The following is a 23868-nucleotide window of genomic DNA, read 5'->3' on the forward strand; positions in this document are numbered from 1 at the left end:
CACATAGTTCCTCTTTCTCTAAGTAGACAGCAGTGACAACTAATTTTTGAATGGTTTATGTTCTTAACCATCTTAAATGATGCCACATCCAATTATATTTCTCCTGATGAATTACAACTTGGTTATTTTTTGGGACCTTATTTTTATTAGATCAGTCTTAAGTTCACAGCAAAATTCAGAGGAAGGTACAGAAATTTACTGCATACACCTTGCCCCCACACTTGGTTATTTTTTAAAGCTCCAATCACAGAAGTGTTTGGGGCTTTAAAAACACCAATTTGTAAAACAACAACAACAACAACAACAACAACAACAACAAAACACTTATTGTTTGAAGACCAAAGTCTGATTCCAGTTTTCCTAAATAGTGTTGCTGTAATGAAGGTTTATATTACCAATTTCTGTAAATCCATTTGCTGTTGTGTAAAACACTTTTTTTTTTTTTTTTTTTGGTTAGAAACTAAGCTTCTTTGAGGCCTTAATTTCCCCCTCTCTCTGTCCTAATAGTAATTACCAGATCAACTCTTAATACACTCCTCCAAAGCTGCGGGAAGGAGGAGCGGCCCCATCTGGGGGGTAAAGGGGTTTAGAAACTTAACTCCTGGAAGGCATCTTCGCGGTATTCAGATTATTTCTCCCTCCAATAAGGAGGGAGAAACTGATAACAAAACAACTGACAACAAAACAAATGAGTGAAATGCTTTGTTACAGGTTGAATCCCTGTGTCCTCCTCCCCACCTGCCGCTTAGACAGTTCCTCAGAATGGGAAAGCTTGGATTAAGTAGAGAGGTCATACACACAGCGTAGAAAAAACTATTTGATGGTATTTTGAGATGACTAGGTAAGAGTTACCAAACAAAGTGCAAAGAAGTTAATACCAGTTTCACGTACGTGGCACATCAGTACTCAATTTTAGCGTCTTTAAAAAATACGCAACTTCTATCTCCAAAGTTAGACATATTAGAGATATGCACCAATTTATGTGGTTTTCGGCAAAAATCAAGGAAGCCGCAGAGGGAGAGAAAGCATTGACAGCCGCAAGTCTCGCTAACACCGCGGCCACCGCGGCGGCGTGCCTGTGTGGCTGCGTGCGCGCGCGATGGGGCGGGGCGGAGTTGGGCGCGCGCGTGGGGACGGAGCGGGGCGGGGGGAGCCCAGAGGGCGGGCGGGCGCGCGCCCGGGGCTGTCTGGCCGGCAGGGGGCGCTGCGCACCCACGCCGCGCACTGCCTGCCCCCGGGTGCTGTCCGCGGCGGTTCGATTGGAGCAGCCGCCGAAGAGCGCTTGGCGCCATTTTGAAGCGGAGAGGAGGAGGAACGGCCGGGCTGGCTGCGGAAGGGGAGGGGGGGGAGGAGGCGATTGGATGCGGCGGCGGCGGCGGATCCCGGAGAGCAGCGGAGTGAGAGGAGTAGCGAGTCGGAAACCCGGAGGTAGGAAACAATTCAGTTAACGGAAAGAAAATGTCTCTCTTCTCTGATCGCCGTGCTCCATTTTTCAGCGCCCGCCACCTCGGCTGTGTCTGTGGCGGGGCTCAAGCGCCGCCCGCCTGGCAGCCGAGACTCGCTTCCCGGCATCGGGGGCTGCAGCCGCCGGCTGCCTGGCGGCGGCCCGGGCCCGCAGGAGTGGGGCGCGGGCCGGGGGCGTGGGCCGGGCTGCGCGGTGGGGGTGGGGAGGGCTCCGCGCCCGGGCGCGCTCCCTCCACGCCGCGGGCTCAGTCACAGCCTCGGGAAATTAAACTTGCCGCCCTGGCCCCAGCCGGGGCGCCCGCGGCTGCGGCGGCGGCGGCGGGCCGCGGGCGGTGACCTTGCGCGCGGGCGGGGGTCCGCGCCCCGCAGCCGGGTCGCCCGCGCCCCGCCGCCGCCGCCCCTCCCCCCGCGTCCCGGCCGGCCGGCGGCTGTTTCCCGGGCGGCAGGCGGGCGGCGCGGTGCTCCTGTTGAATCCTCCCGCTGGCGGGTTTTCCCCCTTCCGGGCGAGGGGTGGGGAGCGCGGGTCGGGGCTGCACCCCGGGCTGCGTGCGGGCCTCGGGCGCCCTCGCCCCTCCGCCGGGTCCCCGCGCGCCTCGCCCGCGCCGCCCAGCCTTTGCTCCGGGCGAGGAAACGGGCTGCTAGAGTGACATTTTTACACTGTTACTTGCGCGTCGCCGGAGATAAAGCGCGCTAAACGCGCTCTCGGAGCTGGTGCTGGGGGAACCGGAGGACCTGGTGGAGGAAGAGCTCCGCGCTGGCTGGAAGGGCTCCTCCCGGCCGACGGCCAGGCTCTGGCTTTCCTTTAGGAAGCCTCGGAGTTGGAATGACAATGAAAATGGTGTGCGGTTGGAGATAGTTGACGTTTTTGCGCTCAGTTAGGTTAGTGACACTTGAAAAGTTTTTGGTCAGAAGGAAAATCTTGCACGTTGTTGCTGCTGCTGTTTTTTGGTGCACACGTTCAAGCTACGCCAAGCAGAGGTACAGTTATTTTGAGGGAATGAATCTGAACCCTGAAATGCAGCGCCTCGCCTTCTGACTTGATTATGTTACTGTGCCTACCATCCCGGGGACCGTGTAAACTCAGGGAAGGGCTCGGAACAGCAGTTCGCTACTCTCTCAACTCGTTTTAACGTTTTAAGAATCCTCACTAGCCCAGTAAAAGGGAACCCTTTATTTTGCTTTGAAGAATATACTATGAACGCTATTTTATTTTCAACTTTTTTTTTTTTATGAAATGATGGATGGGTAGGGCTGTCCTGAACGACTCTACTCTTATTAAATAGTTTCGGAAACTTCGGATACAGCCTTTAATTTCGAAGGCTGGTCAGGGTCTTGAGTGAGTTGGGAGTCTTCTCCTGTCTTCCTAGTAAGAGTGTGATTATATATGAGGTGAGCTGTAAATAAATTACAATTATTTAAAACTTGAATGGATATACAATCATTGTTCTCAACTTACACACGTAAAGTTCCAAGATAGAACATTGTATTAATTCACGTACCACTTACATAAAAGAGTTAAAAAAAATAGAAAAGTGTGATATTAAGCAAAATAAAGGCTAAAAAGGGCACTTCTTATCTATGCAGTACATTTGTCAAAGATGTTAGCATTTTTAGGGACAGTAAGATGAGCATTCCTATTGTGTATGCAGGTCAGTTTGTGGAACAATTAATCTTGTATCACCTGGTGATAGCAGAAAACCTAATTAAAATTTATAGTGGTGAGTATGTAGGTGAAAGTTTCAACTTGGGACGTCTTACGTTAAGATAGATTTATTCTCAAAAACTTAACTATAAAAAACACGTCTTCAATCAGAACATTACTCTCTGGAAATTTTACAAATACGTATAGGAAAAGTGCACTTTAGACATTCTTTGATTACTGAAGTACCTGAAGTAGTGCTTTTTTTTTTTTTTTTTAACGGTTTAAAAAATTATTTTTCCGGGTGGCTGTTACTTTAAGGTGTGAATATTTTAAATGAGCAAGTAATGTTCTAATTGGCACCTCTCTCCCCCCCCTTTATTTGAAAAGAACTTTTGTGCCCTTTCTTATTTTCTCCTTTTTTTGAGATTGATTCTCCTTGTATTAGCTTTGTTTTTACAGCAGCTTTTGTTTCCTTACTGTTGATTTTATTCCTCTCTAGTTATATCTGTCTTTTCCCTCACTTTTCCTGGGAATTACCGGAGATAAGGTGATGATAGTGATGCTTGTTGTTAAGAGATGTCATGCAATGTTACTAAGCTTATTTGACGGGTAGTCTAACTTGGCTGTTGGATAAAAGTTGCTTTATTTTTAAATTTATTCAAAAATTGTTCTGCAGCTTAACTAGATCCAAAGAGTAACATTTTGAGGACTTGGCTTTATCAATAATTTGTTAAGCCTAAAATAAAGTGATACCCTGTATTAGGACTTATTCTGTGAAGAATGAAATTGTAGAATATACCCAAAACTTAGTGTGGAGGGGACTATTTTGGGAAGTTGTTTTTCCCTCTTGAATTAGGATTGTCCTGGGCGCCTGGGTGGCTCAGTGGGTTAAGCCACTGCCTTCAGCTCAGGTCATGATCTCAAGGTCCTGGGATCGATTCCCGCATCGGGCTCTCTGCTCAGCAGGGAGCCTGCTTCCTCCTCTCTCTGCCTGCCTCTCTGCCTACTTGTGATCTCTCTCTGTCAAATAAGTAAATAAAATCTTAAAAAAAAAAAAAAAGAATTAGGATTGTCCTTTGGCTTCCTCATTGCTACTTTTTTGGATCATGTGTGCCTACAATTATCAGGAGAACTCAACTGTGATTTGGCTTGGATGACAAGTACTGTAAATAAGAAAACAATAAATTTATGTCTCCTTTGTGTTAGCTATAAGGGAACTTAAAGATGGTCATCAACTCACAATATGCATGAGAAATTAGGTTCAGATTTTAATTTAATTGATTTATCCAGAATCACAGCCCTGTTTGTGTGGTGGAATTGGGGTAATTCTGTTTCTTGTGGAAGCTTAAAATCTTCAACATGGTATTGTTTAATTCAGGATTTAAGTGATATTAGAAATTACTGCCAGGTAGCATGTTATTCTTCATTACCTTCGCCCTTCTTTTCATTCATTCAGTCACGAAATAAAGTTTCAAGGTTAACCATCTATTTTGAGTCTGGTTTTAATAATTTTTATCCAGGATTCAGTCCACTTCAGTTGTCTTAGAAGATAACCTCTTGCATGTCTTTCTCCTCTGGAGAAAGGGGCTTGATGTTTCATTGTGCATTGTTACTCGACATGGCATTTATTTATTTTTTCTGAAACTTGTAAGCCAGAGTAATTTTAAGGTTAATATTAAACTTTACTTTGTTATAAGATGTATGTATGTGTATGAATGTGTTTTTTGTATTTTTTTTTTTTTTCATTTTTAAACTCCATTTGCTGTACAAGTCATTTGTCACTTCCAGTTCAAATAGATATTTGGAGAAAATCGTATTTAGTTTGAGTATTCCTGTTTGGAAATGTTAAAAATTCCAAAAATAGTTAGTTTAAAAATAAGCCCAGTAATTTCTTCAAGAATGTACTTTTTAAGCGTATTTAAGAAGCTGCCAAATGGTTCGCAGTTCTGACTCCTCCATGTGTAGAAGTCAGGTCTTCGTCACATTGTAATGCTATCAACCTGATTATAACCATTTTCCCCAATATGTGGAAAAGATTTTAGCCTTTTCTCACTAATTAGTTCAAAAATAGGGTAAGTTTGCTGCTTTGAGGCTGTAATTGTTTTAATTGGCAGGGATGATCATGCACAGTGAGAAAATTATGAAGGTTAAACTTGGATGAGCAAAATTTAGTTGTTAAAGGAAATCTTAAAGTCATTAATCTAAGATATTTAAAAGATCCATAAGAGTTATTGTGTTCTAATGATTAGAAATTAATAAGAAGCGGTAATTAGAAGTACTTGGCTTGGTTGTAAAACTTATAAGTGGCTAAAGGGGAGTGGAGGAAGACTGATTAAAGCAGGAAGTATCTTTAAAGGGCATGACTTGGAAGTACTCCTCTAACCTGCCTCTCCATTCTACAGAGAATGCTCTAACATGATTTAGGTAAAATGAACAAATATTATGTTTGCATATACATGGAGTACCAGAGATGATGCAATAAAAAGGACTAAGATCTTGCCCTATAGAAGTTTAGAGTAGTGGTTGGTCACCTGCACCAAGGTGGTGAGAGCTGAGAAATCAGACAATAAGATTCCTCCTGTTAAGTGATTCTGCATGGGGCAAGCCTTCATCCTCTTTGGGAATAATAGAAATTGCTCTTTATGTGGGAGAGCGAAATAGACTAGATATAAAATAGACTAGATATAAAACTGATAGGAGAAGGAGAGGATATTATAATCATAAGGATTGTCTCTCTCTAGGAGAGGATGGTTAGGGCCCCAACAGGAAATGAGAGTTAAAGTTTCCTTGGGCAGTGTAGGGATTCTTTTTCTCATTTTTCATCTCAGAGGTGATTTTAGAGTGAAGAGATTTTAAAGAAAAACCCCAGATATAGATCCAGAGTATATTTCCAAAATATATCCTCTACTAGCTAAAATTCCCATCAGGCAATTTTAGTCAGCCTTTAGATATTGAGATGGAGTAGGGTGAGTGTGTGGACAGTTGATGGTGAGAGTAACGATTAAGGTTGTGGGGATTAGAGGACTTTGTATGTCTTCAGTTAAAAGTTGTACATGTATATGATGGAAAAAAAACCTTCTGATGGTACAGAGAAGTAAAAATAAAAGCTATTTTTTCTGTTCTCTCAAAAGATAATTCATTCTTAGCAGTTTCCAGAAAGTTTACTTTTCAAAAAGTTTATACAAATAGTATTATGTTATACTGTTTACCTTATTTAATTGCAGTTTACTTTTTGCTTAATGTTACAGAGCTATTTTCCTTTTGGCACATATAGATCAACATAATTAAAATGATTAGAATATTTTATTATATGGATATGTAATTAATAATTTTTTTGTTTTGACTTCTTTTTGAGTGGTATTTAGGTTGTAACAGTTTATACTAACCAGGGGTATGTGAGTATGCTTGTTTCATGTTCACCAACATTGGTGAAAAAAAGTTTAATAAAAACTTTATGCTTTTTGCCAATTTGATAAGTGAAATTTTTATCTTGTTTTGGGTTTGCATGTCTTTGATTATTAGTAAGGGAATTTTTTTTTTTTTGGTATGATTATTGGGCAGAGGTTCCTTGTAGCACATACTTTAGATTAAGTAGCTTAATTTACTTGACTCCTTCTCTCCCTACCTCCATCTGAAATGAACTGAGAGAGGTGCAACTTTTAAAGAGGAATGATATTTTAGAGACTGTGGCACCTGGAGGGATACATTGCTGTGAATGGAGAGACTACAGTGCTAGACTTTGAACTAGGAAGGGCAAAATTGAGGGTATTGATAGCCCTTAACTTGGTGTTAACAATATATATAAAGGCAGGAAGGGAGATTTGAGAGTCAGGGCAAATAAATTTTGTATAGGGTCAGCTCTGTCTTCTACTATGTGCTTGTCTCACTACTCCCCCTTCTCACTCTCAACTGTCATTTCATTTTTATTTATACTGTCATTTGGTTTGCTTCTCTTCCCTGGCTGGGGTGGCAGTCTTTTTTTTTTTTTTTTTTTTATGTTTTTTTTTTTTTGCTTGCCTGGGTGTAATCTCAAGGTTGTGCGGGGGCAGGCAGAGAGAGAGGCTCCCTGCTGAGCAGAGAGCCCGATACAGGACTCGATCCCAGGACCCCGAGATCATGACCTGAGCCGAGATCATGACCTGAGCCGAAGGCAGCGGCTTAACCCACTGAGCCACCCAGGTGCCCTGGGGTGGCAGTCTTGATCTTGTTATTCTGATAGTTCCTCCAGAGATAAGGGACACTTAGTTTTAATTATAAGAAAAACTGATTTTGCTTCAAACCAGTCAAAGAGAGAGGATGTTATTTCTAACATCCTTTACATCTGTTTTCTGGTCTTTTATAATACTTCTCTATAGTTGATATTCTACTAGGATGTAAGAGGCTGAACTCTATATAAATCTGGGATGTCGACAAGACTACATGGGTTTTGTTTCTATTTAATCCCTAGATACTACCCTTACCTGCAGCTTTATTTTATTTTATTTTTTTAAATGAAATTAAAATTTTCCTTGTAGCCTTAGGAGTTGATTGGTTTAAAGGGCTCTTGCCGGTCACCGGGATTCCCTCCCACTCCCCCCACCTCCCCCTACCCCCCACCCAGAGATAACTATGTAGAGGTGATGTTAATTAAGTTGAATGTAGCAATGTTTTCACAGTGCATATGTATATCAAAATATTAGGTTGTATACTTAAATACAACTTATACAGTAATTTAAAAGAAGGCAGAATAAAGTATTTTCTTATAAAGCCCATTGGTGAGCTTTATAAGTTAGATTATTTCCAGTGTTTACTGTTACAAAAATTCTGCACTGAGCAACATCGTACATACATCATTTTTGTACATAATGCAGTTGTATCTGTAGAATAAATTCTTACAAGTGAAATTGCTGGGTCAAAGAATCTAGCAGGTATAATTTTGACAGAAATTAAGTTGTGTTTCATGGAGGTAGTAATAGTAATGTATGTGTGAGAATACTTGTTTCCCTATACTCGTGTCAACACAGTGTATGATCAAACTTTTTGGATTCTTGCCAATATGATAGGTGAAAAGTGGTATCTTAGTGTAGTTTTAATTAATGTTTCTCTTACCAGTGAAGCTCAATGTCTTTTCATATGGCTAAGAGCCATCTTATTTTTTTTTCCTGTGAACTGTCTGATCTTAATCTTTACCTAATTTTCTGTCCCATTTCTTTAATTTCTCTTTAGTCCATGTGCCATTGGTTGGTTTACTAAAAGTAACCATGACTTTCTTGTTTGCCTGCATTTGCCTTCTGACACGTCTCTCTGCTTCCACCTTCATTCTCTTCTAGGCTATCTCTTATACTGTTAATGGAGTGATATTTCTAATCACAAATTTGAATGTGCCATTTCCTTGCTTAAAACTATTCAGTGGCTCTTCATGGTCTCTATATTCTAAAAACTTTAACATTGCTTTTATACCTACCTACCTTGCCAGCATGTCTTGTCACTTTCTCTTGGGCTTTCTAAACTCCCCCAAACACTGAATTGTTCAGACCTTCCTATTGTATTAGACCCTTTGTCTCTGTGTCTTTTTGTGCAGTATTTCTCTGCTTTAATGGTCCATTCCTGCTTGTCCACATATCCAGACTCCTGCTTTTCATCCCCCACCTAATAGAAAGGCTTTTCTGATATCTGACTCTTCTTTTGGGCGATTATGTGGTGCTTTTTTCTCCTTTTCACAAGATCATCTGTATACCTCTATAATGGAAACTCACATGTTAATGTGTTTTATTTCTTGCCTTAGGTGGTTAACCTTCGAGGGTATGAACTTTTAGTTATTTTGGAACCTAGCATAGTGTTTAGCACATAGTAGATGATAAATATTTACTGAATACACATAAATATGTGTGTATATATGCATATACACACACACTAAATATACATCTGGACAACCCAAGATTTAGGGAAAAAAAGGAAAATTAATACAGTGAGTTCACAAATTCTTTTTTAAATTTTGTATTTGATTTATATCAAGATGTAAACTAAATACAAAAAAAGTACAGATATTAGTTGTTGCTCACTTTGATGAGTTGTGACAATTATATCCATGTAACCAATACCCAAAAGATAATATTGAGCATTTTCGTCATCCCTGAAGGTTCCCTGGTTGCCTTTTCAATTCAGTTCCCTCTCCTGCAAGCACTCTGATTTCTAACAGCATAGATTAGCTTTGTTCTTTGTTCTGTGTACTGTTTTGCATCTAGCTTCTTTGGTTAACGTATATATCCAGGTTTATTCATGAAGTTGAACATACTAGTTTTTCTTTTTATTGCTGAGTTGAATTTCATTGGATGAGTATACCAAAGTTTGTTTATTTTTTAAAATTTATTTGAGAGAGAGAGAGAGAGAGAGAACACAGAGGGAGACTGAGAGGGAGAAGCAGACTTCCTCATGAGCAGAGAACCAGACGTGGGGCTCAATCCCGGGACCCTAAGATTAGGACCCAAACTGAAGGCAGACAGTTAACTGACTGAGCCATCTAGGTGCCCCCCCCCCCCAATTTATCTTTTTAATGTTGATGACATTTGAGTTGTTAAGAATAAGGCCTATATGGATCTTCTTGCAAACAGCTGTTTTCATTTCTCTTGAGTAAATATCTAGGAAGGGAATTGTGAGTTTTTCAAAGTAATTTTCCATTTTATACTCCCACCATGAATATATGAGAATTTTAGTTCCTGTATGTTCTTGTCAGCATTTGAATAATCAGTCTTTTAAATTTTAGCCATTTTAATTGGTATGAAATGGTTTCTCACTGTGGTTTTATTTTGGATCTCCTTGGTGGCTGATGATGTTGAGCAATTTTTCATGTAGTTATTGATAGCGTATTTTCTTTTGTAATGCCTCTTCAAGTTTTCTGCACATTAAAAAATTGTTTACCTTTTTATTATTGATGTGTAAGAATTCTTAGTATATTGGGCACCTGGGTGGCTCAGTTGGTTAAGTACCTGCCTTCGGCTCAGGTCATGATCCTGGAGTCCCAGGATCAAGTCCCACATCAGGCCCTCTGCTCATCAGGGAGCCGGCTTCTCCCTCTGCCCCTCGCCCCTTTCATGGTTTCTCTCTCTCTCTCTCAAATAAATAAAATCTTAAAAAAAAAAAAAAAGAATTCTTAGTATAGTTTGGATACAAGTTCTTTATCAGACTAGTGTATTGAGTGTTTTCTCTCAGTTTGCAGTTTGTGTTTTCCTTAATCGTGTATTTTGATGAAATCTGATCAGTTTTTTTCTTTAATAGATTATGCTTTTTGAGTTGTAAGAAGCCTTTCTCTATCCAAAAGTCATGAAAATAAGTTCCTGTGCTTTCTTTTAGAAGTTTCATAGTCTTAGCTTTTACATATGGGGCTGTGATCCATCTTGAATTGTTATGTATAATATGAAGTGGGGGGTTGTACATCATACATCCAATTCCAACATCATTGTTTGGAAAAACCCTTTCTTTTCTTGCCTTTGTGTTTTTGTTCAGAATCTTTTTTTTTTTTTTTTAAGATTTTATTTATTTATTTGACAGAGAGAGATCACAAGCAGACAGAGAGAGAGGAGGAAGCAGGCTCCCTGCTGAGCAGAGAGCCCGATGTGGGTCTCGATCCCAGGACTCTGAGATCATGACCTGAGCTGAAGGCAGCGGCTTAACCCACTGAGCCACCCAGGCCCCCCTGTTCAGAATCTTTTGAACTTATTTGTATAGATCTATTTCTGGACTCGGTTATGTTTCATTTATCTATTTGTTTCTTCTATGCCAGTGTCATACTGCCTCTGTTGCCACAAGTTTTGGAGTCAAATAGTGTGAATCTTCCAACATTGTTTGGGCATTGTTTGTGTTTCCATATAAATTTTAACATCAGTTTGTCAGTTTCTGTTAAGCCTTTTGGGATTTTGTTTGGGATTATTTGCTCTGTAGAGACATATTGGGGAAAATGATCTAGCAATACTCAGTGTGGTAGCCTCTACCATGGTTCCCATTTATCCCTGCGTCCTGGTAATTTGCACCCCTTCATAATTACTATGTGCATTTTATTAGGATTGGTCTTTGTGACCAATAAAATATGGTAAAAGTGATGGCATATCACTTATAAAATTAGTTTAAAAAAGACACAATGGCTTGTTACCCGTCTCTTTCTTTCTCTCTCATCACTCATTGTAGAAGAACAGATACCATACTGTAGAGAGACCCATTGTCAAGATTGTAAAGGGTCTGAGATTTTACCTTACTTGTAAGCTAACAAGTGAGCTTACTTCAGTTTCATGGATACTGATAGAAGAGGACATGAGGCCCCTTGGTCAGAGTTAAAAGACTGTTTACTGTCACTAGTGCTACAGTAGTAGCTAGGGTATCAGCGTTTTTGTGCCAGTTCCTTGAGCTCCATTTCATACCTGGTAACGTGAAGAGGGCCAGATGACACCTGCTTATGCAGCGGGTTGTGTTTCAGGAGAGGAACTCTGAACATAGGGAACCTGGGTACTTTTTAATGTGCAATAAGCATACATGCTCTTTGCTGTGGAGGAGACTTTATCTTCCAAGTCTGTTCACTTTATAGACATCTTTGAAAGATGATAGTCTAGAACAAAGGTCAGTTGGATCTTCAGTTGCAAGATGTGCAGAAATGCAAGAGTCCCATGGAGTATTGTCTCCTAACATCTCCATGACAGAGAACTGAGGCCTTCTGCCAGTAGCCTTGAGTAAGCTTAGAAGCAGATCCTCTAGCCTTCAGTTGACTATGTACCTATCTATGTTGACTGCAACCTTATGAGAGATCTTTGAACCAAACCCACAGTTAACCTGCTCCTGGATTCCTGATCCTTAGAAACTGAGATAATAAATGTTGTTTTCAACTGCTCAGTTTTGGGGTAGTTTTTTTTTTTTTTTTTTTTAAGATTTATTTATTTGACAGAGAGAGAGCAAGAGCAAGCACAAGCCAGGGGGAGTGGGAAAGAGAGAAGCAGGCTCCCCACTGCACAGGGAGCCTGATGTGGGCTCAATCCCAGGACTCTGGAATCATGATCTGAGCAGAAGGCAGACGCTTGACTGAGCCACCCAGGCGCCCCTTGGGATAGTTTTTTACAGAGCAATTACTAATACAGTTATATACCTCTCCTTTTATGTAGGTCATCTTTAACATGTATTATAAATATATGTACTTACATATGTACATGCATATATATGTGTGTGCATTTGGAATATTTTTACCTGAACCCATTAAAATGGGTTTTTACATATTAATATGTTAAAATATCAATTACATGTTAGTGTTTATATATGTATAATAAATAATATTTTAGTTTTCTTTGCAGAAATCTTGCATGTAAAATTCCTAAAGATTTTTTAATGCTATTAAATGAAGGTTTACAAAAGCTCCTTTCAGTTTTTTCCATATATAGAAATGCAGTAATATTTACTTTAAATTTGTTTAACTAACTTAGATTCATTTAGTTCAGTAGTCTTTCTGTAGATTTTTTAGGATTTTCTTTACAAAGACAATCATATCATTTGTGAATAAGAGAGTTTTATTCCTTCCTTTGCTCATCTTATAAGCTTGTTCATTGTCTTACCTTACTGTATCATCTCACGTCTTCAGTCTAATGTTAAAGAGTGAAAATGGACATCCTTGTCTTGTTCCTGATCTTAAGGGGAAAACATTGTCTTTTACCATAAGATGTTAGCAATGGGTTTTTTGTAGTTTAGAAGAAATCAAATGGACGATATTCCCTTCTTTATTGAGATTTTTATTTTTAAATTATGAAAGGGTTTTGAATTTTGTCAAACCTTCCCCCCCACCCACCACTTTTTTGTATTTATTGAGATGATTGTATGGCTTTTCTTCTTTATTCTGTTTCTTTGGTGAAACATACTTCTTGATTTTTGAAAGTGAAACCAGTCTGGCAATTTTAGGATAACCTCATATGATGATGAGGTATAGTCCATAGATCTGTTTCTGGATCTGTTTTTTTTTAGCGATTTTAGTGTCTGTGTTCATGAGAAATATGGTTTCTGGAAGATGGTTGTTGTTAGCCTTTTAAAACTGGTAAGAAAGGATTTTTCTCTCTGTATTCAGAAGTAGTTTATATAAGATTTGTATTTCTTTAATGTTAACCATCTAAGCATGGAAGGTTTTTTTTTTTTTATGTTTGTGTGGAGGAAGAATTTTGATAATGGATTTTGTTTCTTTAGTAAATCTGTGATTATACAGATTTTCTGTCTTATTTTGTGTTTTTCAAGCAGTTGTTTTAAGTCATTAAATCTCTTGGCATAAAACTGATAAATTTCCATTGTGATCCTTTTGATCCTTTTAATGCCCATAGGATCTGTAGTGATTGCTCTTTTATTCCTGATGTTGGTAGTTTGTATTTCACTTTTTTCTGGGTCATTCTTGCTAGGTCTTAGGTCTTTTATTTCTTTTCACAGTTTTTGGTTTCAGCAATTTGTATTAATTGGTTTCTGGTTTTATCTTGATAATTCCTTTACTCTTTTTTCTTTTGGTTCACTTTTTTTTCTTCCTACTTCTTAATGTGGGAATTTTGATATTTAAATTTAAGACTTTGTTTTAAATATAAGGACTTAAATCTACAATTTTTTCTTTCAGCATTACTTAACTACGTATCAGATATTTATATGTTGTATTTTCATTATTAAAATTTTCTAATAATCTCTTTGTGATTTCTTTCACTCATTGATTATTTAGAAGTGTGTTAATTTCCAGATGTTTTGTGTTTTCATAGATAGCTTCAAAACTGCTAATACAGTTTTATTGTGGTCAGAGAACTTACACTGTAAGATTTGTTGAAATTTGAGACTTATTTCATGGTGCAGAATATGGTCTGTGGTACAACTGAGTGAAGTTGCTTAATAGTGTTCAAATAATCTATATCAGGATCAGAAAGCTTTTTCTGTAGGGCTGTATAGAAAATATTTTAGGTTTTGCAGGTTATAGCCTTTGTCGTAGCTATTCTCTCATTGTGATGCAGAAGCAGTCATGGCAATATGTAAGTGAATGGGCCTAGCAGTGTTCTAATAATTTATAAAGGCAGGTAGAGGGCCCTGGATCTGCCTTAGAGTTTGCTGAACCCTGATCTGTATGTCTACAGATGATTTTTTATCCATTTCAGTTGTCGAGAGATGGGTATTGTAACTTCCAGCTATAATTATAGATTTGTTCATTTTCCTGTAAACCTAATTAGCTTTTGCTTCATGTATTTCCTTAATGCAGTTTTTGCCTCAAGCTCTCTGATAGGAGGAGCATTCTCATTTAGTATTGGGATGCCTTCTGGATGAGTTGATCTTCTTGCCTTTGATAATTCTCTTTTACTGAAGTTAATTTTTTTCTGATATTGATGTAACCATGCCACTTCTGTTATGTTTACTGTTTATATTTGTGTTGTATAATTTTTCATTGTTATACTTTTAACCTGACTTGTGTTTTTGTTTTCAAAGTGCATCTCTTATAGACAGCATACCTTTGATGGGCTTTTTTTCATTTTTTGAAAGTTTCCCTTTATTTTTTATTATAATTGACACACGATGTTACATTAGTTTCAAGTGTACAACATAGTTATTTGACAAGTTCATGATATGCTATTCTTACTGCAGATATAGTTACCTGTCACCATATGGCACTCTTATAGTGCCAAAAACTATATTCCCTATCCTGTAATTTTTATCTCTGTGACTTTTTTATTCCATAACTGAAATCCTGTATCTTTCAGTCTCCTTTACCCTTTTTGCTGTATCCCCTCAGCCCCCACGCTTCTGGCATCTGTCAGTTCTCTGTGTTTATGAGTCTGTTTCTTTTTGTTTACTGATTTGTTTACTTTTTTTTTTTTTTAAAGATTCCACATATAATTGAAACCGTTTGGAATTGTCTTTCTCTGACTTACTTTACTTGGCATCCATGTTGTTGCATATGGCAAGATCTCATGCTTTGATTTTTTTCTTTCCTTCAATGAATTTTTATTTTAGGATACATTTAAATTCCAGAAAAACTGAATAGTAGAGACTATACACCACACTTAACTTATATTATTGTTAATATCTTACATTAGTGTGGTTTATTTGTTATTAATATTGAAACATTACTAATTAAAAACCATCACTTATTCAGATGTCTGTAGTGTTTACCTAATGTCTCTTTCTGTCCCAGGACCCTATCCAAGATGCCATATTATAGTAAAGCATCGTATCTCCTCAGGTTCTTCTTGTCTGTGACAGTGTCTCAAATTTTCCTTACTTAATAGCCTCAGCAGTTTTATGGAGTACTGATCAAGTATTTTATAGAATACCTCATTTGGGTTTGTTTGATGCTTTTTCACAAACTGTGATTATGTATTCAGGAGAGGAAGGCTACCGAGGCATAATAATATTCTTTTATCAGTGGTACATACTATGAACATGGGTTCTCACTTGGTTGAGGTAGTGTTTTTCATGTATTTCCACTGAAAACTTACTCTCTGTTCCCCTCCCCCTTTCCATACTATACTTTTTGGAAGGAAGTTATTATATGCAATCCACATTTAAGGGGTAGAAACTTAACATTCCAATGCCTTGAGGGGGAAATGCTTACATAAACTTCTGGGAATTCTGCATGGAAGAATATAATTGTTTATTTTTCTCAATTTGTTCATTTAATTTGTTTAAGCCTTTATATATTTTTTTATGTGTAAAGTTGGCTTACTTTATTTTTATTTTTTACTTACTACTTTTTAAAAATTAATATATAATGTTATTATTGGTTTCAGAGGTACAGGTCTGTGATTCATCAGTCTTATATAATACCCAGTGCTCATTACATCACATGCCCTCCTTAATGTCCATCATCAAGTTATGTCATTTCTCTACCCCACCCCCCTCCAGAAACCCATAAGAAACCTTTATTTCCCATGATTAAGGGTTTTTTATGGTTTGTCTTCCTTTCTGGTTTCATCTTTTATTTTTTCTCTCTCTTACCCTATAATCCTCTGTTTATTTCTTAAATTTCCACATATCAATGAGATCATATGATACTTGTCTTTCTCTGATTGACTTATTTCATTTAGCATATTCTCTAGTTCTGTCCACACCATTGCAAATGGCAAGATTTCATTTTTTTGATGGTTGAGTAGTATTCCATTATATATATATATATATACCACATCATCTTTTGATGGACATCTGGGCTCTTTCCATAGTTTGGCTATTGTTAGCATTGCTGCTATAAACATTGGGGTGCAGGTGCCCCTTCAGATCACTATATTTGTATCTTCGGGGTAAATACCCAGTAGTGCAATTGCTGGGTCGTAGGGTAGCTCTATTTTCAACTTTTTGAGGAAGTTCCCTGCTGTTTTCCAGAGTCGTTGCACCAGCTTGCATTCCCACCAAGAGTGTAGGAGGTTTCCCCATTCTCTCCATCCTGACCAACATCTGTCGTTCCTGACTTGTTAATTTTAGCCATTCTGACTGGTGTGAGGTGGTATCGCATTGAGGTTTGGATTTGAATTTCCCCCATGATGAGTGATGTTGAGCATTTTTTCATGTGTCTGTTGGCCATTTGGATGTGATTTTTGGAGAAATGTCTGTTCATGTCTTCTTCCCATTTCTTTTTTTTTTTTTTTTTTAAAGATTTTATTTATTTATTTGACAGAGAGAGATCACAGTAGGTGAGAGGAAGGGAAGAGATCACAGAGAGAGGAAGGGAAGCAGGCCCCCTGCTGAGTAGAGAGCCCGATGTGGGACTCGATCCCAGGACCCTGAGATCATGACCTGAGCCGAAGGCAGCGGCCTTAACCCACTGAGCCACCCAGGCGCCCCCTTCTTCCCATTTCTTGATTGGATTATTTGTTCTTTGGATGTTGAGTTTGATAAGTTTTTTATAGATTCTGGATACTAGCCCTTTAGCTGAGGTGTCATTTGCAAATATCCTGTCCTTTCTGTCAGTTGTCTTTTGGTTTTGTTGACTGTTTCCTTTGCTGTGCAAAAGTTTTTTGTCTTGATGAAGTCCCAATAGTTCATTTTTGCCTCTGCTGCCTGTGTTTTCCTCTGGGATTTTGATGGATTCCTGTCTCACATATAGGTTTTTCATCCATTTTTCAGTCTGTTTTTATGTATGGTATAAGGGAATGGTCCAGTTTCATTCTTCTGCATTGTGGCTGTCCAATTTTCCCAACACCATTTGTTGAAGAGACTGCCTTTTTTCTAGTGGACAGTCTTTCCTGTGTTGTCAAAGATTAATTGACCATAGAGTTGAGGGTTCCTTTCTGGGTTCTCTATTCTCTTTCATTGATCTGTGTGTCTGTTTTTGTGCCAGTACCATACTGTCTTGATGATTACAGCTTTGTAATAGAGTTTGAAGTCAGGAATTGTGATGCCATCAGCTTTGGTTTCCTTTTTCAGTATTCTTTTGGCTATTCAGGGTCTTTTCTGATTCCATACAAAATAATTTTAGGATTATTTGTTGCATTTCTGTGAGAAAAGTTGATGGTACTTCGTTAGGAATTGTGTTGAATGTGTAGATTGGTCTAGGTAGCATAGATATTTTCACAGTATTTGTTCTTCGAATCCATCAGCATGGAATGTCTTTCCACTTCTTTGTGTCTTCCTAAATTTCTTTTCTTGAGTGTTCTATAGTTTTGTGAGTACAGATCCTTTGCCTCTTTGGTTAGATTTATTCCTAGGTATCTGTTTTGGGTGCAGTTGTAAAGGGGATTGACTCCTTAGTTTCTCTTTTTTTTTTCCTCATTGTTAATGTATAGAAATGCAACTGATTTCTGTGCATATGTGTTTATATCCTGCCACATTGCTGAGTTCCTCTATGAGTTCCAGCACATTTGAGGTGGGGTCTTTTGGGTTTTTCACACAGAGTTATCACGTCTTCTGCAAAGAATGAGAGTTTGACTTCTTCTATGCTGATTTGGATGCCTTTTCTTTTTGTTGTCTGATTGCTGCGGCTAGGACTTCTAGTACTGTGTTGAATAGCAGTGTTGAGAGTAGACATCCCTGCTGTGTTCCTGACCTTAGTTGGAGGGAAAGCTCTCAGTTTTTCGCCATTGAGAATGATATTCGCTGTGGGCTTTTCTTAAATGGCTTTTATGATATTGAGGTATGTGCCTTCTATTCCTGCACTGCAAAGTTTTAATCAAGAAAGGATATTGTGTTTTGTCAAATACTTTTTCTGTACCTATTGAGAGGATCATTTGCTTCTTTTGTTTTCTCTTACTAATGTAGTTTATTACATTGATTGATTTGTGGATGATGAACCACCGTAACAGCCCAGGAATAATCCCACTTGGTCATTGTGAATAACCTTTTTATTGTACTGTTGGATCCTATTAGCTAGTATTTTGCTGAGAACTTTTGCATCCATGTTCAGGGATATTGGTCTATAATTCTCCTTTTTGGTGCGGTCTTTGGTTTTGGGATCAAAGTTATGTTGGCCTTAGAGAGTTTGGAAATTTTCCTTCCATTTCTATTTTCTGAAACCGCTTCAGAAGAATCTGCATTAATTATTCTTTAAATGTTTGGTGGAACTCCCCTGGGAAGCCATCATGCCCTAGGCTCTTGTTTGTTGGGAGATTTTTTTTTTTAATATTTTATTTTATTTATTTGAGCGAGCGAGCATGAGCAGGGTCAAGGGCAGATGGAGAAGCAGGCTCTCCGCTGTGCAGGGAGCCCAATGTGGGACTTGATCCCAGGACTCTGGGATCATGACCTGAGCCAAAAGAAGATGCCTAACTGACTGAGCCACCCAGGCACCCTGTTGGGAGATTTTTTTGATGACTGTTTCAATTTCCTTGAGGGTTGTGGGTCTGTTTAGGTTTTTTATTTTTTCCTGTTTCATTTTTGTCAGTTTATGTCTCTAGAAATGCATCCATTTCTTCTAGATTGTCTAATATGTTGGCATTTAGTTGATCATAATATGTTCTTATAATTGTATTTCTTTGGTGGTGGTTGTGATCTCTCTTCTTTCATGGTTTTATTAATTTGGGTCCTTTCTCTTTCTTTTTGATAAATCTGGCCAGGGGTTTATCAATCTTATTGATTCTTTTAAAGAACCCTCTCCATTTAATCAATCTGTTCTACTATTCTTTTGGTTTTTAGTTCATTGATTTCTGCTGTAATTTTTATTATTTTTCTTCTTTGGCTGGGTTTAGGCTTTATTTGCTGTTTCTCTAGCTCCTTTAGGCATAAGGTTAGGTTGTGTATTTGAGTCCTTTCTTGTTTCTTGAGAAAGGCTTGTATTTCTATGTACTTCTCTCTCCGGACTGCCTTTGCTACATCCCAAAGATTCTGAGCAGTTGTGTTTTCATTTTCATTTTGTTTCCATGAATTTATAAAAATTCTTAATTTCCTGGTTGACCCATTCATTCTTTAATAGGATGCTCTTAGCCTCCATGCATTTGAGTTCTTTCCAAATTTCCTCTTGTGATTGAGTTCCAGTTTCAAAGCATTGTCATCCAAAAATATGCAGGAAATGATCCCAGTCTTTTGATACCAGTTGAGACCTGATTTGTGAGCCAGTGTGTGATCTCTTCTGGAGAATGTTCTTTGTGCACTCGAGAAGAAAGTGTATTTTGTTGCTTTGGGATGGAATGTTCAGAATATATCTATGAAGTCCATCTGGTCCTGTGTGTCATTGAAAGCCCTTATTTCCTTGTTGCTCTTTTGCTTCGATGACCTGTCCAGTGCAGTGAGAGGGGTTTTAAAGTCCCCTATTATTATTGTATTATTACCAATGTGTTTCTTTAATTTTGTTATTTTTTTTGAAGATTTTAAAAATTTATTTATTTGACAGACAGAGATCACAGAGAGAGAGAGAGAGAGAGGAGGAAGCAGGCTTCCTGCTGAGCAGAAAGCCCGATGCGGGGCTCAATCCCAGGACCCTGGCATCATGACCTGAGCTGAAGGCAGAGGCTTAATCCACTGAGCCACCCAGGCGCCCCTCTTTAATTTAGTTATTAATTGGCTCATATAATTGGCTGCTCCCATCTTAGGGGCATAAATATTTGCAATTGTTAAATCTTCTTGTTGGATAGACCCTTTGATTATATAGTGTTTTTCCTTATCTCTTACTACAGTCTTTGGTTTAAAATCTAGTATGTCTGATACAATGATTGCCACTCATGGTTTCTTTTGATGTCCATTAGCATGATAGATGGTTTTCTACCCTCTAAGTTTTAGTCTGGATGTGTCTTTGGGTCTCAGATAAGTCTCTTGCAGACAACGTATTGATGGGTCTTGCTTTTTTATGTAGTCTGATCCCCTGTGTCTTTTGATTGGATCATTTAGCCCATCTACATTCAGGGTAACTATTGAAAGATATGAATTAAGTAACATTGTATTACTTATAAAGTGACTGTTATTGTATAATGTCTCTGTTCTGTTTTGGTCTTTGTTACTTTTGGGCTCTCTCTTTGCTTAGTGGATCCTTTTTAATGTTTCTTGTAGGGCTGGTTTGATAATCACAGATCTTTTTAATTTCTCTTTGTCTTGGAAGCTTTTTATCACTCCTATTTTGAATGACATCCTAGCTGGATAAAATATCCTGGGCTGTGTATTTTTCTTGTTTAGTATCTTGAATATCTGATGCCAGTCCTTTCTCACCTGCCAGGTCTCTGTGGATATGTCTGCTGCCAACATTGTAGGTTACAGATCTCATGCCCTGAGCTGCTTTCAGGATTTTCTCTTTGTCTTTGAGATTTGTAAGTTTCACTATTATATGTTGGGGTGTTAACCTAGTTTTGTTGATTTTGAGGGAGGTTCTGTGCCTCCTGGATTTTGATGCCCGTTTCCTTCCCCAGATTAAGGAAGTTCTCCACTATAATTTGCTCCAATATACCTTCCGCTCCTCTCTCTTTTTTCTCTTCTTCTGGGATCCCAGTTATTCTGGGAATATTGTTTTGCTTTATGCTGTTTCCTACCTCTAGAATTCTCCCCTGATCATCCAGTAGTTTTTAAACTCTCTTTTTCTCAGCTTCTTTATTCTTCATGATTTGGTCTTCTGTGTCACTTATTTTCTCTTCTGCCTTATTTTTCTTGGCAATTAGAGCCTCCGTATTTTATTCAATCTCATTAAAAACAGCCTTTTTGATTTCAGCTTGGTTAGATTTTAGTCCTTTTATTTCTTCAGAAAGGGATTATCTAGTGTATTCTTCTAGTGTATTCTATGTTTTTTTTTTTTTTTTGAGTCCAGCTAGTATCTTTCTAATTGTTATTCTGAATTCTAGGGACATCTTATATACATACTGGTTAGATCTCTGGTAGTCAATACTACCTATTCTCTTTTTTTGAGGTGAGTTTTTCCATTTTGTCATTCTGTCAGAGAAGAATAGATGAACAAGAGAAAAAATTCAAAAATGGCGGCAACGACCCCAGAGAAAAATACACTAAAGAACTGAGAAGAGACTTGAAGCTGGTGAAAATTAAAAAGAAGGAAATAAAATAAACTGTTAGGTGAGCAGGATAGAGCAATACCTTGGATTCTGTGGGTATTTTGGCCAGCTTTTTAGAAAACTAAATTCCAAAATTATGAAGAAAGAAAGACATGTATATGTACAAAAATAAAGTTAAATACAATGAAAGAATAGAATGTAACTGTAAAAGTGGAGATTAAAAGAGAAGAAAAAAACAAAAGAGAAAAAACCCAACAACAAAAAAGGGAAGGGATATAAACAGCAGGTGAATAGAACAGAGCAAAACACGATCACCTGAATATATTTTGGTCAGTTTGTTAGAAGAAACTACATCTTAAAATTGTAGAGAAAGAAAAACGTATATATACAAAAATAAGATTAAATATATCGATATAATGTAACTATAAAGATGAGAATTAAAAAAGACTTCAACAAAATAAAAAAAATAAAATGAAGAAGGGGAAAACAACAACATCAAAAAGGAATATGATCTTACAGGTGGTTAGAATAGAGCCAAACACTAGATTTTGGTTGTGTTTTTGGTCTGTTAGAAGAAACTGTGTCCCAACATTGTAAAGAAAGAAAAATATAATATAAAAAGTTAGATAAACTACAGTGAAGGGCTAGAGTGTAACTGTAAAAAATGAGAAGTAAAAATTAAAAAGTTGATAAATTAGTTGAGAGAGGAAAGAAAAAAATTAAAAGCAAAATTAAAGTTGAAAGATTAAAGAATCGGGGGGGAAAGCCATGAATTTTCTATTTTGTATTCCCCTAGTGCTAGAGTTTTGCAGGTCTCATGTACTTGTAAACTTGGTCTTGGGTGGATGTTCTTGCTGATCTTCTGGAGCAGGAGCCTGTTGCATTGATTGTCCAGTGACTTTTCCAGTGAGGAATTGTATAGTTCTTGCCAGGGGGCTAGGCTGAGTAATCTGCTTTGGTTTGTTCTCTGTGGCTTTTGTTCTTTAAAGGCTTTTTGCATAGCTTTAGAGGATGAGAATGAAAATGGTGGCCTCCCATTCACCGGCTTCTGAGCCCAAGCTCATGGCCCCACTCCTCAGTGCACCCTCAGAGAAAAGCAGTCAGCCACTCCTGTCTTCCTGGTCTCTGGCCACACTCCATCTTACCTGGCCTGTGACTGAGCTTTTCTGTCTCAGCACATGACCCCATTTTGAGTCTCTAAACCCTGCAGACTCTGCAGCATGCACCTGCCCCACTCCTCCTGGGGGAAAAAAGGGGAGGTCTTGCTGGTTCTGTTCTGCTGCTTGTTGGACTCCTGCTCAGAGAGCAGTTGCCTGATTGTGCTGCGGTTCATGGTTTATGGCAACCCTGAGCTGAGAGCCCACTCCTTGGCTCACTGTTTGCCGCTGGTTTTCCCACTCTGATTACTGGGAGCTCTGTTGTGGTCAGGCACCCCGATCTTCCTTTGACTCTGAGGATCCTAGGACCACACTGTTGCAGCTAGATTTCCCCACTTAGCTACCTTAGCCATGTCCCTCCCAGAGGAAACCTCTAAAAGTTTTGATTTTGTACCCAGCTGCTATATCATTTGCTGGTGGCTGGCAGTAATAGAATTTACTCATAACTAAAAGCTTTTACTCTTTAACAAATTCTCCCCATCTCCCCCACACCTTAGCCCCTGGCAACCACCAATTTACTCTCTATAGGAGGTCTGCTTTTTCAGAGTTCACATTATAGGTGAGACCATACAGTGTCTGTCTTTCTCTGAATCCTTTCACTTTGCACAGTGCCTTCCAAGTTTCATCCATGTTGTTGCAAGTGGCAAGATATCCTCCTTTCTCTTGACTGAATATGTTCTATCACGTATATATGTGTATGGTATATGTCATATATATGAGATGTATAATATATATGCATATATTACATCTTTATCAACACATCAATTGGTGTTTCTGTGTTTTAGTTATATTGTGAACAATACTGCAGTGAATATGAGTATTTTTACACCTATTTTCAAATAATACACCCTTCAGTTTTAGTATTTTACGTGGTTCTTTTTTTTAAAGCATTTCCATTTATCTTTGGAGATTCTGCATTGTGATCATGTTCTCCATTAAGTCTTTAAATATGTTTATAGTAGCTGCTTTAACATCCTTGTTGGTTAGTTCACTTAGCTGAATTATTTCACTGTCTTTATCTTTTAACTCCTTTTTTCTATCCTTGACAATATGTCAGAATCTCCTGCTTATTTTTATGTTTAGAAAGTTGTAATTGTAGAGTGGACATTGTGGGTGACAGACACATCAGCTCTAAATTCCCTTTAACTTTTTTTGGTGAGTATGATTAAATTTCTGGCTGACTGTCTAGAACTTGTGGTGGCTTGGTCTTACACTTTAAGCTGGGTATGTAGAA

The 23868-nt window shown here is 38.3% G+C and overlaps 1 protein-coding gene across 7 annotated transcripts in view; it reads left to right on the top strand.

Annotated features, from left to right (window-relative positions):
* The first annotated feature begins 1311 nt into the window (after nucleotides 1–1311).
* The window catches only part of PDS5B (PDS5 cohesin associated factor B), a 204461-nt gene continuing 181904 nt past the window's right edge, over nucleotides 1312–23868 (top strand). For all 7 annotated transcript variants that reach the window (XM_059378326.1, XM_059378327.1, XM_059378330.1 and 4 more), the window contains exon 1: nucleotides 1312–1428. The gene's annotated coding sequence lies outside the window, so the exon portion shown is untranslated. The remainder of the gene's footprint in view (nucleotides 1429–23868) is intronic.

The sequence above is a fragment of the Mustela nigripes genome, chromosome 15, assembly GCF_022355385.1.
Source record: "Mustela nigripes isolate SB6536 chromosome 15, MUSNIG.SB6536, whole genome shotgun sequence".
Classification (NCBI taxonomy): Eukaryota; Metazoa; Chordata; class Mammalia; order Carnivora; family Mustelidae; genus Mustela; species Mustela nigripes.